Raw genomic sequence first — 18338 nt, forward strand, 5'->3', positions numbered from 1 at the left:
GGCGCATTAATGGCAGCACCCGCTGAGATAACCAAGAAAATATGTGAACCTATTGCAGTGTCACCCGCGCCACGCGACAGAACTAATCGTGAAGAACGAGAAAAAATTAAACATGCTAGATTTTCTGCAATGATATCATGAGGCGTCGCAGACATGGCATCAGTTGTCGTAAACTATACCACATTACATGAGATGAAACATGTAAGAGCCGACCACCAGCTAACTCCCGTTCAGAGGGAGAGGGAGTTATTCACATGAAGGAAGGAATGCAAGTAGCCCCTCCAGATTACCACTGAACTGGTGTCAATTTTAATGTAAGTCTAAAGAAACCATAGAAGGGTTAAATTGACTATTAGTTTGATCTTGTTACCCTGTTTAAACATTTTTTTAAATATATAGCAATAACAGTAGTTGAAGTAAACTTTTCGTTCGAACGATAACAAGACAATTAGTTTGTTTGGATTTAAAGAGTCGATTCATTTAAAGCCCCTTTAAAATTAATCTTCAATTTGCTTTGAGCTAATTCACTACAGTAGTAATCAATGTCTAATATTCTAAGCTTTGAAGGGAGGGTGCTGGACATATTCTCAACTCTGTGTGTCTGTCTGTCTGTTTGGATTTTTATTATGTTAAGAACGGTTCCGATGTTGCTGCGTACCCAAGGAGGGCAGCGTCGGATTTTAGTGCAATATTGACATGCATGAAACACATTTAGAACGAATAAACCTTTAATAAAATGCAGAAGAGTGCCTCACATGGGTTGCAGGCAGGGCTTATGGTCTGAGAATAGACAATTTACTAATGATAGTTAACACAGTTGTTGATACTTAAAAAGAAAAAAAAAATAACCTAAAATTTTGCAGATCAGAAATAAACAGCACAGTAATTAACTGACATGGGTAGGCTGTTCAAATAAAACAAGAACAAAAAAAGTTCAACAAGCTGCACTACATATATAGAAAAAATGAACTATAATGGGATAAATATAAAAACGTAATGTAAGGCTGGAAAAACAAAGTCAAGAACTTTTAAATGAATCACAATCAGGTTGCAAGCTATACTTCATCTACCTACACTCTTTTCATATTGAGTGTGAGAAAGATGAGTTTGCCAATATTTTTAACAACCTATACGGCTTTTGAGAAAATGTGCAGTGGCCAAAAATAAAAGGAGGTGTTTGGCTGCAAATACCAGTTTAGGGTAATGGTGAATGTTTTGTATTCACCATGCAAGTTGTGCTCTCACACAGCTGGGATCTTCTACATTTATCGTATGTCCCCTCTTCCACATGAATTAAGACTTCAACTCATAGATTATTCATATTCAAGCATTTCTTGAGGGATGCCAGGTGTTTAGGAAAACGTATAACTTATAAGACAGTTGTTTAATTTTATTGGTGATTCCAAATATGTAACGTAATCTTAAGCTTGACTAACAGTTTTAGAGAGTTTGATGTTTCCCCATTCATTTAAAAAATGCCCTCAAAGTTAAATGACTTGCCTTAAAGGGACTTTGGCTTAGTTCAGTCAGTCTTGAGCTACAAAGGGAAATGGCTCCTCTGCTTTTTAACAAAGAACTTTAACACAAAAACTACAAGAACTCTACTAGAATAGCAATTTAGAGATCATTCCGACCCGTTCAAATAAAACTGCAACGAAAGGTATTTGTCACGTCCTATTTACATTCAAAAATTACATTGAGATTTTAGATTTAAGCTTTGAATGTCTGTCATCATATTTCAAGATATTCATTTTGTATTATTGCCTATAATAGTGTATAAGTTACAATACAGACTCTGAAGGTGCACACCTTAGTTTGTCCGGCAAGCAGAAGAGCAAAGTTTTTCCATCAGTGAAAACATAAAATGATGCTTAGGAAAAATCCCTTTTAAGGCAAGTCATTTTACTCGGTGGCCATCTTTGAAATGCTTCTAGAGCAGTATGCTCGGGCATTCTGTCTGAATAGGGAAACAAACTCTCCTGAAGTAATCCACAACTTGGTCTTGATGGCGAATGTTCTCCAGAAATGACAGCATCTCTTTGTTTTTAATTTGTGGGCGTTCTTTTAGTTGCTGTCATGTGACGTGCGTTTGACAGGACAAACGCACAGATTACAAAACCAGAAAACACTTGTTTTCAATTGCACCTGGTTCATTTAAAAGTACAGATTTCAAGCTTTATCTGGATTTATTTCTAATGTCTGTGATGCAGGTATTTACTGATATTCCAGTGCGGTTGTTGACCACCAAAATGTCATAAAAACACACTTTTGATCTGGGCTTCTGCCCGGAGAAACATCAGTCTACAGCAACCGATGATTGGCTCCTGTACTAGTAGGCGGGGTTTCATTTGCCATTTTGACCATTACACCTTTCCCTATTTTAAACTATGCAGGTGAAATGTCTTGTGTATTCTACAGTCTTTGGTTTACGCTATCAGAAAGTTTAGTTTTTTTTGTTTTTTTGTTTTTTTTTAGCAGAAGGTTAGCACTCATTATCAAAGGCATAGGAATAAATATTGAATGATATAAAGCATGCGGTCAATTTGTCCATAATGGCTTTTAAAGGTAGAAGTACTCAGACATATTTTGTGTGTAGTAATTTTAATAAAATATCAATGTTGAATGAAATATACAAACATGTAGGAAAAGGATACTAAAGTTATATGGGTTTAATCTTATAGTTATTAAATTTCAAAATCTGAAGTGGAGCTAAAGACAATCAACAAAGTTTAGATAAGCATTTCCCCTTCTTGTGTTTCACATTTGAGTCTGTGTCTGCATAGAATCACCATGAGCAGTAGGTGCCAAAGACAATAAACAGGTGGATGAAGCTTCTATCCCAGATCAGCCCTGATTACATCCCAAAGCCTCGCTGTTTGACCCTGACCTGAATGGGCCACTTTGCTGCTCAGCGGGGTTAAGTTCTGCTACTTTGCTGATACGCTTAAAACGATTAAGGTCTGAATGGAGGAGGCTAGTCCTGGATCAGAGTGAAAGCTGCTTGTTTATGACTTTTGATACTGTTGTATGGAGAACAGGTAAGCGGAGAAGACTAAAATGCATTCTGCTTCACTGGTTTAAGGATGATTTAAAGCTAATCTCAAATAAGAAGGTGCACACAGATTGACAAATCCGATGTTTAGACACAATATACCCTATTAGGTCGAGGTATTAAGCAGTGCTGAGTAGGACATGTAAACAGAAGACTGCAAAGGATTGCTGGGTCCATGGATTAGTTTTTCTTTAAGTTTCCTTTTAAAGACCGACAGGAAAAACTGCATGGGGTTAGGTTGAAATGTTGTATAGTTTTAAAAATAAAAAAGTTTCAAAGGGGGTGAGGGGAAGGTTTAAGCAGTGCCACAGAAGAACTATCTTTAATTACACAAAGACGCATTGATTGAAGAGTTCCTGAATATCCAGCCTAAACTCGCAAGCAAACATACTGTAACTATTTTATTAATTATACTATTATGCTGTTTTATTTTGTGTCAGTTTAGTGGCTAATTCATACAAATTCATAGGAGATCAGCTTTACCAAAATTTATGATACAAAAAGGAGGCGTGGCACTTAACCCCACCCCTAAAACCAACCGTCATTGAGGAATGAGTAAATTGTACTAAATTGTATGCATGAGATTGTACGAATTCATACAAAATAACCACTAATCGTTTTAGTCTTAAACTGTGAATGTTTTTAACCATTTACTTTCACATAAAAAGCAGAAAATCAATTGTCATAATATACAAAGCTTTTAAACTTCTTATTAGGCATTAATTCAAACATAAAAAAGCACATCCTGGATAAATGAAAACCAAAACAATTCATATTAGTCTGATGTTTTACTAACCATAATACATGTAATTAAAGCAGTGAATGTAATCTACTGTGATTAACATGTTTTGCTTGTAAAAAAAAGGTTTCCAACAGAGATACTGATGATACACGTGAGATTGTGTAGGATTTACTTTGAGTTGAATCGGGTGCTCTCTAAAAACATACTGAACATTAACTAAGCTGAAATCCTGTTGCTTTAATAATTTTGTCATTATGTAATGTGAATTGTACCATGAACCGAGTTGTGATTTAGCGAATCAAACATGCACCATCATTTACGGGTCAACAAGGAGCGTTTGACTGGGAAAAAAAAATACTGAAATTGACTCTCATTAAACCAGCACAATATTGTGGGCGAGATAATCTTTTCTGATGAATATGAACTGAACATTGTTAATCCAAGTAGGAGAATTACTATGAACCATCATCACTTACTGAAGTGGAACAAACTTTCTATTTGAACAACAGCAGGGGTTTCAAGTACCTTAAACTGCATTTTTGCTGGGTTTTCAATTATGTGTGTATATTTGTGAGTTGTTCCAGGTAATTAAGAAGATGTTAAACCCCATGACTTCTTTCATTTGAGCAAACAGCAATTTACAAAGAAACTAGAAGCAGTCATTTTGACCATTGTTTTAATATTGTGATTTATTACATTTGCTAAAACACAAATAATGAAAGTAAACTGGCTTTTGCTAAGTGTGTGTGCATTTAATCCTATCATTATTCTTTTATTATATTATATACAGAAAAAAAAAAAAAAAAAAAACAGTTCTGAATATTTTTACCTTGAATTGTCATAACGGGCAAATTTGTTTTTCAGTGTCTGTTCTTTTTCCCATACCTTTCCTATCAACTATTACCTATTTTTCTATTAACTAACAAAAGCAGAACTTTCTGATATAATAAATATAACTTTTTTTAAACTTTCAAAAACAACATTTTCATAGTGAAAAGTTTTACACCAGCTGAACAAAGTGAGCTACTCACCTCCTAGGGCAGTCTAGTTACTCGTACAAAATTATAGAGACACCCCTCACCACGGCATGTAGGGCGGGGATGAAACGTTTGTCAACGTCATGTACTGTATGTGTTAATGCACATACAGTACTTAGCATTTCTCCTGCGGTATTTTTATTTCATGAATAAATGCGTGCGAACGTTCATGTCCATTACATCAACGTGCATGCGTGAGCGGTTGTCGCTAGAGACTAAAGGTCTACACCCACCCCAACTCTAAATCAACCCCAAACCAATCATCACTATAAGCATCCGGGTAAAAATATAGACCTTAGCTGTGTCCCAAATAGCACAGTATACACTATGCACTTATGCACTATGCACTTACACACTCAAAAGCACAGTATATATGTGGTGTCATCCAAAATAAAATACTAATGTTTTATTTACCAAGCAGAAATTCAAACCTTTGCCCTGATGATGTTTGACTGTTGCCAAATTAGAGAAATAAATGACTAAACTAACAAATAATATCTGCATGAGTATAACCGTATTTACCATCGGGGGTGGTATAATCACCAAAATAAATAAACTAATCAAACATGAGCGCCCGGAAGCCCCGCCCCTTCTGCTACATGAGCAAAACAGTGGCCGTTGGATGCATAAAGTAGCCAACATACCACACTTCATTTTAATGGTTGAATCAGTGCATCATCTAGGTAATTTAAGTGCACATAATATTTTTAGAGTTTATAGTGTGAATGCACTACTTGCACTATTTATGCTACAAAATGGCATAGAATAGAGGAAAAGTATGCGATTTGGGACACACCCATTAAAATAGATCTATGTACCTAGTCTATGGTTGCAGCATCTGCTTCTTGTATTTTTACGGTGGTTGGCATCCAGCATTTTGGAGCTTTACCGCTACCTTTAGCTCCAGAGTGTAAATTAGAGGATAGGTTTACATAGTAATGGACACTACCTGAGTATGTACTACATTTGAATTTGATTTTACTACACAGCCATGAGAAAAGTACTTTCTAGAATGGAAGTATGAGATTTCGGACATACAGTACATCATCCTGTGCTTGCACACTTTAATGTACGTGACAGTGTATGTACAATACCATACCTGACAACACTCCCGTTTTTCTTGGGAGTCTCGCGTATTTCAGACCCATCTCCCACTACCTTCCGTTTTGTTATTTCTCCCAGAAAACTCAGCATTTTGGTACAGTCTGTGAAACCCCTGGGTCGCCAACTTTGGGATAAGATTCAATCTCATCAGCCACACAAAACACATTCCATAGTACTGTTAGCCAAAGTACACGGTTCTGAACAGTGTTATTCTGACACCACACCCACAAACCTAATTCGGTAGTCTTATAAGAATGATCAGAATGATCTGATATGGCTATGTAGTTATAGAATGCCAGTCATTCCAACATTACATAAAACTGAGACGTTTTGGGGGCTTAAACATCCCAAAGAATAAAAATGTGGATATCCCTAGGCATAGCTGAATAATAGAAGTTCAGTAAATGGAAATGACAAACCATGAGCCTCAAATACCATTGTTTCCTCATTCTCATGAAAATCCCTTTAGAGTAAAACCCCAGTTCCTAGTGAGAATACAGCAATAATACCTTATGACCTTTCATTCTAGGGATAACTTCTGAGGTAATAAATGAGCATACACAACCATAGGTGTTAATAATCTACAGTGACACTTGACCCTCAGTTTGTTTAATTCTTTCTTTCCAACAAATAAATACAAAGCGTTTTTAACATGAAGATGTTAAAGGAAAAATCTTGTTTATTTCTGTTTACATCGATCAATTATTAGCATAGATGCAATTTTAAAAGGCAGAAAGAATAGACACTTTTATACCCAATGAGCCTGGAAAGGTAATAATGTAATAGAGGCATTTGACCCTCAGTTTGCACATCCATGATGCTTCTCTGTGTTTAACAAGATAAAGGAATAATTGGTTTAAGAAAGCAGGACACCAGCAGGCTTCCAAAATGATATCTACACTACACTGACCTATTTGGCCCAAATCTTATATATACCTTTACCAGATAAAGTACATTTCCTCACACACACAACAGATTTGGACAAGGACTTGAAGCATTGACAAATGTCTTTTTGTGTTATTATTTTGCTTTGAGGAATAATGGTTTAGTTGGTATGATTCATAGTACTCAATGTGCTGGCTGCAACTGAGCTTTCGCAAGATATAATCATCATGACACCGCAGAAAGGTTTAGATATTTCTTTCATTTTCAACACAAAGAACTTGGCAAAGACCTGGCAAAAGGGGACAAAGACGAGGAAACTGCAAAACGGAACAGGTTGAATTGGCCAATCAAATGATGCCACTGATCCTGCCGCGAAGCTATATACTGCTAAATGAGACCAATTTAAACTCTCAGAAAAAGCCCAGGGAGGCTATGAGGTCGACTGCAGAGTGATAGCACAGATACGCAGAGAAATTGAGGGCAAAAGAGACAGTTGATGAAATGATGTTGAATTAAATCAATTCGTTTTAAATAAGTGGAGACATGTTGAAATGGCGATGGACGTTAGAAGGCCTAGCACACATTTATTCACTAGAAAGGATAGTCACGCACCCATTTTTAGATCAAAAAATGGGCACTGATCCTATTATGCATAGCTTGTCCATGATAGTTCACAAACTTTGTACAATATAACGTCTGAAACTTTTTTTCCCCTTTTCTTAACCTTCAGACAGTCAAAGAAAATGTGTACATATAACCTTAAGAGGTCTTCTCTTTTAAATATTTATTTAAAACATTTACTTAGCATTCGTTTTTTTAAAGGTTCAAGACAACCTGTTACGATCCCTAACTTAAATAAGACTTGTGACCAAAAGACAACGTAACATAATAAACAACGGCCAAAGTGCTCCAGCTAAATTATTTATTAACATAACATAACCAACAAAACAATCCAAATTGACAAGAGATGGGGAGCCCAACAACATAATAAAGAACAACCAAACAAACCTAAAGCAGGTTGGAGCTCCCACTCCAAACAAATATCAAAAGGAAAGCATGAAGGAGAACACAACAATAAAGCCGTCAAAGACTGTGGTGACGTGGAGGAATGAGGGGCCGTAGAAGTCCGCTTCCGTTCGTTTTAAAGGCCTGACGCCACCAGATTAACCAATAGAAAACTGAAAAGGGAAAAGGACAAACAAGATCAATTGAAATTAATTATTAAGGGCAGGAGTGAACGCCACACGCAACTCAACCTGAAGTAATTTTTTTGAGATGTTAACAGATTTGTGTGTGTTGAGCATCAGTTAAGACAAGGTTAGCACCTGTCAGCTATAATTGTGGGGAAATCTGGATAATTTTGAGCTTTTGTCAGTTATTTTCATCTTCCGGGTTTAAAATAATTTTTTGATGGGATCAAAATACGTAGTGACGTAGTGCAAATCTTCTAGTGGATGGATGACACGTCAGTTTCTCATTATTATTCATAGCGGTGTTTCTAATCCTATGAGAAGGCCCTGCTTCTTAAGTATTCATGAGAGCGTGTGCTTTCTGAAACGCAAGGCAGATCTGCCAAGCTGTGGAACCCAATGACTGGGTGAGACAGCGCATGGCACGGGTCGAATGTGTTTGTTTCGATGATCCACAGGGTTTGTTGCATTCTGTCAGGGCCGAGACAGCAAAGCTGTTGGTTTGCAGCAAGCATTTTTGTCGGAAGATCTGAGCAAGACTTGAATGGCGGACTTTGTTTTTTTATCAGTTGATTAGCAGTTTATCAGTTTGTTACCATTCAGACACATGACCAATATCTGTGCTGCTGTGTTCGTCTATGTTTAAAATCCTCCAAATTACCAGCAGCGTTAATGGTTGGAATAGACAGGACAAGAGACCATTTACACTGCTATCCACTGTGTCTGCATTCAGAGTGAGGGATTGAGGAGAAGAGAAGTCCTCCTCATTTATATTGTTTATTTAAACATGATTATATTTATAATGATAGAACAAATTGTGATTAAACATGTAAGAAATTAGGAATAACAAATGTAGCAGGACATTAAATTACTTATTGTTATTTTTTTTTTGTATTTTAACTTTGTAAACTATAAAATCATGTGTCTCCTCACAGTTTGTGTCTCATTTTGTGAGCCAACAGTTGTCTGCTCCACTCTTTTTCTGCCGGGCATGCCCACTCCTCTGCCCACAGAGCTTCACGCCCATCTCGGAGCATTTTTTGAAAAAGTTCTGAGGTAGACTTGAACTGAAAGAGAGGGGTTTCATGGCCCTTTAAACACTAATCATGTTAAAATGTTATCAAAATAAAAATGACATAAAACATAATAAACCATTTTCACATATCTAGGTTTCTCATCATAGTTAGAAAACGTAAAGCGAAGTGAATAGTAGAGAATCAAAAATATATATTTTTCCACCCAAATATGCTTAAATAACAAAGGAAAAACTCATTGATAATGTTATCACAACTTTTGTCGCTCAACACAATTTATAAAAAATCAACCTCTACCAAATGGTTATGTCAGTTTTTTGTAAAAGTCCCTGCATTAATACATGTATACAATGAAAATCAAAAAATACCAAGTGTAGAAGCAATTTATTAAAAAACAAATCAAAATAAAACATTTTTAAACATTATTTTTAAAGTATGCCATCAAATATAACAGATTATCTTTGTACACGTTTTGTTGTTGTTATTTAAACCAAAATCAAATGTAGTAATTTTATGTTTGTTTGATTATGGAATCAAACAAGATAAGGTTTGTTTGATTTTTTTGCAAACCAACAATGCTGTGTAGTGTTAACCATTATTTAAAACAGTCAAAATATGGTGAAACATTAGGTAGAGCAGGCAGTTAAATGGTTATGAAAGAAAGAAAACTTTTTTATAGCATTAGCAACTCAGTGTGCCATAGGCGCTAACTAATTTGTAATCTAATGCAAATATGACATAATACATATACAGTTGAAGTCAGAATTATTAGCCCCCTTTTGATTTTTTTTTCTTTTTTAAATATTTCCCAAATGATGTTTGACAGAGCAAGGAAATTTTCACAGTATGTCTGATAATATTTTTTCTTCTAGAAAAAGTATTATTTGTTTTATTTTGGCTAGAATAAAAGCAGTTTTGAATTTTTTTAAAACTATTTTTGGGACAAAATTATTAGCCCCTTTAAGCTAATTTTTTTTTTTTTTTTTTGATAGTCTACAGAACAAACCATCGTTATAGAATAACTTGCCTAATTACCCTAACCTGCCTAGTTCACCTTATTAACCTAGTTAAGCCTTTAAATGTCACTTTAAGCTGTATAGAAGTGTCTTGAAAAATATCAAGTTAAATATTATTTACTGTCATCATGGCAAAGATAAAATAAATCAGTTATTAGAAATAGGTTTTAAAACTATTATGCTTAGAAATGTGCTGAAACAATATTCCCTCCATTAAACAGAAATTGGAGAAAAAAATAAACAGGGGCGCTAATAATTCAGCGGGGCTAATAATTCTGACTTCAACTGTATAGCGTTATAAATGTTCATATACGTTAAAAAAATCTTAAAAACTTTTAAGGATTTAGGAAGTTTATGACCTTTAAATGCGCCATTGCCATCTCCTGAAAAGGGTCCGTCCATATTTTCTTTATAAATACTTTATTTTATCCTCCTTACATTGGCTTTCTGTTAAGTTTCGTATTGATTATAAAATATTGCTTCTTATCTAAAAGGTTTTAATAATCCAGCTCCTGTTTATCTAACCAACCTTCCGTCTCACTACAATCCAACCCACTCTTTATAATCTCAAAACTCTGGGTTTCTTGTAGTACCCGAAATAGCAAAGTCTACTAAAGGAGGTTGAGCTATCTCATTTATGGTTCCTAAACTCTGTGCAAGGCTCAGACACACCCTCTCAGTTCAAAACTAGATTAAATACCTCTTTTTAGTACAGCATACACACAATGCATCACATAACTTTATGATGCATGAGTGTGTTCCACGCAGGTAAGCAGGCTTGACAACCCCCTCTAGGACACACTCCTCCTGTCTTAATGCACCAGACATTTTGTTAGAAACACTCATGTGCTGTACAGGTTTGTATACATATTTTCATTTACAACACTTCATTTTTGCATCTCTATGCTAGTTTTTTTTTATTCTCTATTTCCACCTGGAGATACTCATCCAGAGGCCCCTAGAGATTATGCACTGCCATTGATGCGATCCAAGACCAGCGAAGAAATTATGTAAAGGTTTTCATAATACTGGACCAGGCCATATCCTGAGCTGATGCTGTGGTGGTCGTGGAGGAGCGAAGAGTGCGAGACAGACGAATGACAGACGAGTCTCTGCATTGATCCCGTGGTCCCGCCTGAACACCCGCCAGTGACCTATACACACTTGCATCTTCTCCACGATGGACATCTAGCTTCTCCAGCACCTAGACTGCAGCTCTGCACAAGAAGTTTGACCAGAGGAGAAATGGTCATGCCTAAAAGAGCCTGGTTTCTCTCAAAGTGTTTTCCCTCACTTTTGACAATTGGTGAAGTTTGTTCCTCGCCACTGTTGACACTGGCCTGCTTGGATAGGACTTATGGAGCTGTGCATCGATAGATTAACCCTTTAGTGTTTGGACTTTTAGCAGTGAGGTTTAAACCACACTGAACTTAACTAAACTGAACTTCAACTCTGAAAACTGGACTGACAGTTTCAATTTACTGGAACTTCTATGTGAAGCTGCTTTGACACAATCTACATTGTAAAAGCGCTATAGAAATAAAGATTAATTGAATTGAATATTTATATAAAAATATAGAAAAAACATTACTCAGAATATGATTAATTATTTTTCTACATTTTTTTATTCATATTTTTTTTTCAGTAGTCTAAAACAGGTTTATACTGCATTTAATTTACAGATACAAGTTTGTAAAATATCAAGAAAACTGCTGTACTTAGGATGATATGCATGTGCTAAATGAACTGTCTGGTGCATGGAGCTGCTGGTAAGGCCTGTCACATTTTCATGACAATCTGTCAATGGCCAGTTGGTTTATTTTGACATGGTGAAGTCACTCATACCATATTGTTTCTCTCCACACGCAAAACAGTTTTGATGTTTATGATTAATGACAGCAATAGGGGCTGATTACTGTGTGGACATTATGTTAAATTAGAGCTCCATTAGCTCATAAACAGAATTGATGGACTCGGGGTCTTTATGTCTCTAGTGGAAACTGAATGACAGGTAGAGGAATACAGGATTTACAGCTGTGAATTCTAGTTTTGCACCTTGTCTACAAAGGCACCGCACAACAAGCCAAATCAAATATTCTGAATATGTTCAATGAGTATGGATGCAGAAATGGGCAAAGATACATTATGAAAAATGTCAGTTTCTTTCCTTTTCTTTAACATAACATTTTTTCATTCATTTATTCATTTTCTTTTCGGCTTAGTCCCTTTATTAGCCTGGGGTCGCCACAGCGGAATGAACCGCCAACTTATCCAACATATGTTTTACGCAGGGGATGCCTTTCCAGCTGCAACCCATAACTGGGAAACATCCATACACACTTATTCACACACATACACTATGGACAATTTAGCCTACCCAATTCACCTGTACCGCATGTCTAAGGTCTTGTGAGGGAAACCAGATCAACTGGAGGAAACCCATGTGAAAATGGGGAGAACATGAAAACTCCATACAGAAACGCTAACTGACCGAGCCGAGGCTCGAACCAGTGAACTTCTTGCTGTGGGGCAAACGTGCTACCCACTGCGCCACCTTGCAGCCATAACATCTCCATTGGCCCTACACCACTATTAGAAATTAATTATTGTGGTCTAAAAGCAGGCATTTCAGCTCATTCACCTTTGGAGCACAAATTAACATATTTTAGGGGAAATCTAAAGAGAGCACCAAAATCTAAAGAGGCACCAAAACCATCTTTAAAACAGGCCATACTGTATGCCTTCAGTGGTTCAATCAGAATATTATCAGGTAACAAAAAATGTCCTAAAGTCCCCTCAAAAATAATGACGTTTTCAGCAGTTTCCTCTTTTCAGAGTCAATATATGGCACACAATAATAAAAAGTACTGTCCTACTCGGTCATGTTGGTCTGTTTTGAGGATGTTTTTGCAATTTATTTCTGGAGGGAGCTTTTAGATCTAAACATTTTTATTTGTATTCTGACGACAAAGATGAACAAAGGTCTCAGGCGGTTAGAATGCCAGGAGGGTGAGTAATTAATAACAGAATTTTCATTTTTGGTTGGAATAACCTTTTAAGGACAACAGGGAACTTGTGTTGTGCCTGATATTGGTCTGGTAATGACTATGAGTTCCCTTCTGAGAGAAGCTGTTCTTGTTGTTCTAAATTCACTGTAAACAATTTAATTCCTAGGGCCTTTTTCCTAAGTATTTGTGTCTCTGTATGTACAGTATGACTATAGAGAAAGGCTGCAATGAACTATACATTTAGAGTCATGTATTCACAGCTCACTGCTCCCTTGGTGACCTCTATTTACAGCAAGAACTGTACCCACACACACACATACGCACACACACACACACACTCATTAACTCAGTCCTGCTCTAATAGGGCAAGGACCTGTTATCTAGCCGGCTGGCCTTTTCTAAACTAGGCCTGTCAAAATTAAAGTTGCACAGCTACAATTTACTATTGTGGCTGTAGTGCACTTTGCCAAAACAGTCCTTTAATAAGACACGTCTTAACATGTATTAAATGAAATGATAAAAGAATGACATCATGTATGATAAAAAATGACTGAAAAGTAATAAAATAATGGTTTCATAATTATTTAAATTGGTCACATTCACAATAGCAGGGATTTTATTCAACATAGGCTCATTCTGAAATTGTAGTCCTATATACACTTCTGGGGATCGTGAATAATGTAACAAGAGCTCCGTATGGCATTTCATCTTTAAAACGGACCCTACGGGGTGGGGTATGACACCGTTCCTTTTCTCGGTTACCAGCTGACTGCTTACCTCCATATGGATGGCTTTTCCGCTCTTACCAGTTTGTACAGTGGCTTAACCTGTATGTCAGTGGACTTTGGAACACCGAGCGGAGTTACCCGCGACAACGGAGTTTGAGTCCAGTGAAGAATGGTTCCAGAAAGCAGGTAAGACAAAAACAAATGCTAAAAAATTACAAACCCGATTCCAAAAAAGTTGGAACACTGTACCAATTGTAAATAAAATCTGAATGCAATGATGTGGAAGCTCCACATTTCAATATTTTATTCAGTATAGAACATAGATGACATGTCAAATGTTTAAACTGTGAAAATGAATAATTTTAAGGGGAAAGTAAGTTCATTTTATATTTCATGGCATCAACACATTTCAAAAAAGTTGGGACAAGACCATGTTTACCACTGTGAGGCATCCCCTCTTCTTTTTACAACCATCTGCAAACGTCTGGGAACTGAGGAGACAAGTTGCTCAAGTTTAGGAATAGGAATGTTTTCCCATTCTTGTCTAATACAGGCTTCTAGGTGTTCGACTGTCTTAGGTCTTCTTTGTCGCATCTTCTTCTTTATGATGCGCCAAATGTTTTCTATGGGTGAAAGATCTGGGCTGCAGGCTGGCCAATTCAGTACCTTGATCCTTCTTCTTCGCATCCATGATGTTGTAATTGATGCAGTATGTGGTCTGGCATTGTCATGTTGGAAAATGCAAGGTCTTCCCTGAAAGAGACGACGTCTGGATGGGAGCATATGTTTATCTAGAACTTAGATATACCTTTCAGCATTGATGGTGCCTTTCCAGATGTGTAAGCTGCCCATGCCACATGCACTCATGCAACCCCATACCATCAGAGATGCGGGCTTCTGAACTGAGCGCTGATAACCACTTGGGTTGTCCCTGTCCTCTTTAGTCCGGATGACATGGCGTCCCAGTTTTCCAAAAAGAACTTCAAATTTTGATTCGTCTGACCACAGAACAGTTTTCCACCTACCCAGAGTCCATTTTAAATGAGCCTTGGCCCAGAGAAAATGCCTGTGCTTCTGGGATCATGTTTAAATATAGCTTCTTTTTTGACCTATAGACGTTTAGCTGACAACGGCGAATGGCACGGTAGATTTTGTTCACCGACAATGTTTTCTGGAAGTAGTCCTGAGCCCATATTGTGATTTCCATTATAGTAGCATTCCTGTTTGTGATGCAGTGCCGTCTTAAGGCCCGAAGATCACAGGCATCCAGTATGGTTTTCCGGCCTTGACCCTTACGCACAGAGATTGATCCAGATTCTCTGAATCTTTGGATGATATTATGCTCTGTAGATGATGATAACTTCAAACTCTTTGCAATTTTTCACTGAGAAACTCCTTTCTGATATTGCTCCACTATTTTTTGGCGCAGCATTGGGGAAATTGGTGATCCTCTGGCCATCTTAACCTCTAAGACGCACTGCCATTCTGAGAGGCTCTTTTTATACTCAATCATGTTGCCTATTGACCTTATAAGTGGAAAATTGGTCCTCCAGCTTATTCTAATATGTACATTTGACTTTTCTAGCCTTTTATTGCTACCTGTCCTAACTTTTTTGGAATGTGTAGCTGTCTTGAAATCCAAAATGAGCCAACATTTGGCCTGAAATTTAAAAATTTCTCACTTTCAACATTTGATATGTTATCCATCTTCTATTGTAAATAAAATATAAGTTCATGAGATTTGTAAATTATTGCATTCCTTTTTAATGCACAATTTGTACAGTGTCCTAACTTTCTTGGAATCGGGTTTGTAAATAAGCAAGTAAATATCAGGGTGAGAATGTAGTCAAATCTTAAAATGTGGTAAAAATCAGGGAGCAGGGTTTAGAGAAGTGGGTGGGCGGGTCAGTCTGTGCTTTTTAAAACACTGTTGGTTGGTATTAGGGAAGTGGGAGGGCGGCCTCTAGTAGATTTACGTTATAACAGCAGGCGCGAATGAACTTGCGAGTGTAATTTGAAATCTGAAAAAAAAAAAAAAAAAAACGTAAACACCAGCCTCAGGTGGATTCCAAAACCAAAAACTGAATAAAAAAATAAATGTAAAAAAAACATAGCTCCTTTGACATATTTTGCACTCTCCAGAAATGTATACAGGGGTACATAATCAAAATGAGCCTATATTAGGGTTGTAACAATATACCGGTATGACGGTTTACCACGATTTGAACGTGCACGATTATCATACCATGAACAATTGCATATCAACGGTTTTAACCCTTAAAGACCGAGACAGCCGCCCGCGGCTAAAAATAAGTATTGCTCTTAAATGTTTAATAACTTTTGATCCGCTGATCCGATTCATACAATTCAAAGATTGGCATAAAGAAGAGAATCTCAGCTTTCCAGTGCTGTATCACATAACATTCGCGGACTTTCAGAGGCTCCGGAATCAGTGCGGTTACGTCATCGACATTTGACAACGCTGATTTGACAAAGAAACGCTCGTCACTGTGTCTCCGGACAAATCAGACATGATACATTGATGCATTGTCCCTCCTCCATGCCCAGATTGGTTCAAACTCGCTATATCACAACCAATAAGCATAGGTTTCGCTTTTGTTTGTGGACCAAGCTTTTTGAACAACACGGAATGAGAGATAGGCATACATTTATGCGCGGCTAAATAAAACGCAAAAAAAAAAAAGTTTTGCATGAAATAATTCTCATACTAAGTACTTTTGCATGCACAGCAGCACAGAAACATGACAAAACAGTGACACAGCAAAGACGAACTGCTGCTCTTGCTGTTTTCAAAAGACACAAATGAAGATGCAGCTGTTTGTCTGCATTGCAGACAACCATATCCAAATCCATATCGATTGACAACCATATCCATGCTGGCACATAAAACCTAAGGATGTTCCATATTGAATCTAGTTTCGTTATGTAACTATTTATAGTATAGTAAATATTTATATCTATTTTTTTACTGAGGATTTGCACCATGTTTATTTGGACTTTATTTGAACTTTAACACATTATTTATTATTTTCTTATTTTTTTATTTGTTCATTGTAAGTGGTGTTGTTTATAGTAACTAAAATATATTATTTGGAAAAAGTCAAATTTGCTTCACTGTTCTATTATTTTGTAACATTTGTAACATACCGTATACCGCGAAACCGTCAAACCGTGGTATTGTTTTAGACGATTATCATACCGTGAAAAATTCATACCGTTACAACCCTAGCCTATATATAAGATATGTTTTACCTTTGTCTGTCACACCCATTACAGGTCTTTCAATCTCTGCTAATGAGCTGATGATCTGAATCATGTGTGTTTGATTAAGGACACATGGAGCAATGTGCAGAGCTGGTGGTCCTCCAGGAACGTGGTTGAGAAACACTGTTTTTCCATGATGGTTACAGCACATTTCTTTTACAGCTATTACATTGGGACTTTTTTTATCTTAGAAGGAAAAAGCAGATGAAAGGACTGCATTCCATTTCACTTCTTTTACATTTTCACATGCAATCTTATTTGCCATTGGCAAATACACCTTTATCCAAAGCAACTGAATTCAACATATATATTTTGTCAGTACATTTGCTTTCTGGAAATCAAACATAACCATAGCATTGCCAATGATTTGCTTTATCAGCTACATGAGCATTCAAAAATAACTTTCAGTAGAATAAAGGGAAACTGTTTGTACCATGAGTCCTTCACAATTCATTTCAGTTTATAGATTGTGCGAATCCTTTTATAGTGGTAGTGGAATCTAAAAGCCATTAAATCTAAAGTGATGTCGCTGGTCATTTCAAACCAATACAGTACTTGTACATCTCGCTCAAATGTATTTGTGTTGCATTTTCAAGGAGCTGAGCACAGAAATGATGTGGACAGAGAGATAAATAGTTCTATTCTTCAAGCTTCAGAACAGACTGATGTCTTCCAGAGCACAAAAGAAATCTCCCTTCATTAAAAAACACGCATAAATGAAAACAATCCTCATCGTGTTCGCTGGACACATCAGCTTCACATCAGAGAAACAGTTGTTTTCCTAGGTTAGTTAGAGAGTTGTTTTGATCGCCTCGAATGTGCATTTCAGATGGTAATGACACCCTCCGCTTATGAATTCTACACCTGCTCGCCTGATAACAGCCTGTGTGGTTTTGCTTTCCAATCTCCATTTTCAAAAATATACCTATTATAATGGCAAATGAGGGGATTTACTCTTCTCCGACACAAGCGGCATTCTGATTGGGAAACGTGAATCCCTGTCAGCGTGCTATCTTATCTTTTAAGCCTAATGACACACTTTTTCTTTCTGTGCCTCATTCTCATTTCAAATCACTTCGGTAACATATTCATGAATTCATAATGGAAGAGAAGATAGACAACTTCAACTGTTTTAATCAGGAATTTATTAATTTATCCTCGTATGATGACAAGAAACTTAATTCTCTGGAGAAAGCGGGCAGGTCATGCGTTTGAATAGCATTTCTGCAATTTTTTAACAATGGATTTTGCTTTTTT

This window comes from Danio rerio, chromosome 1, assembly GCF_049306965.1.
Source record: "Danio rerio strain Tuebingen ecotype United States chromosome 1, GRCz12tu, whole genome shotgun sequence".
Taxonomy (NCBI): Eukaryota; Metazoa; Chordata; class Actinopteri; order Cypriniformes; family Danionidae; genus Danio; species Danio rerio.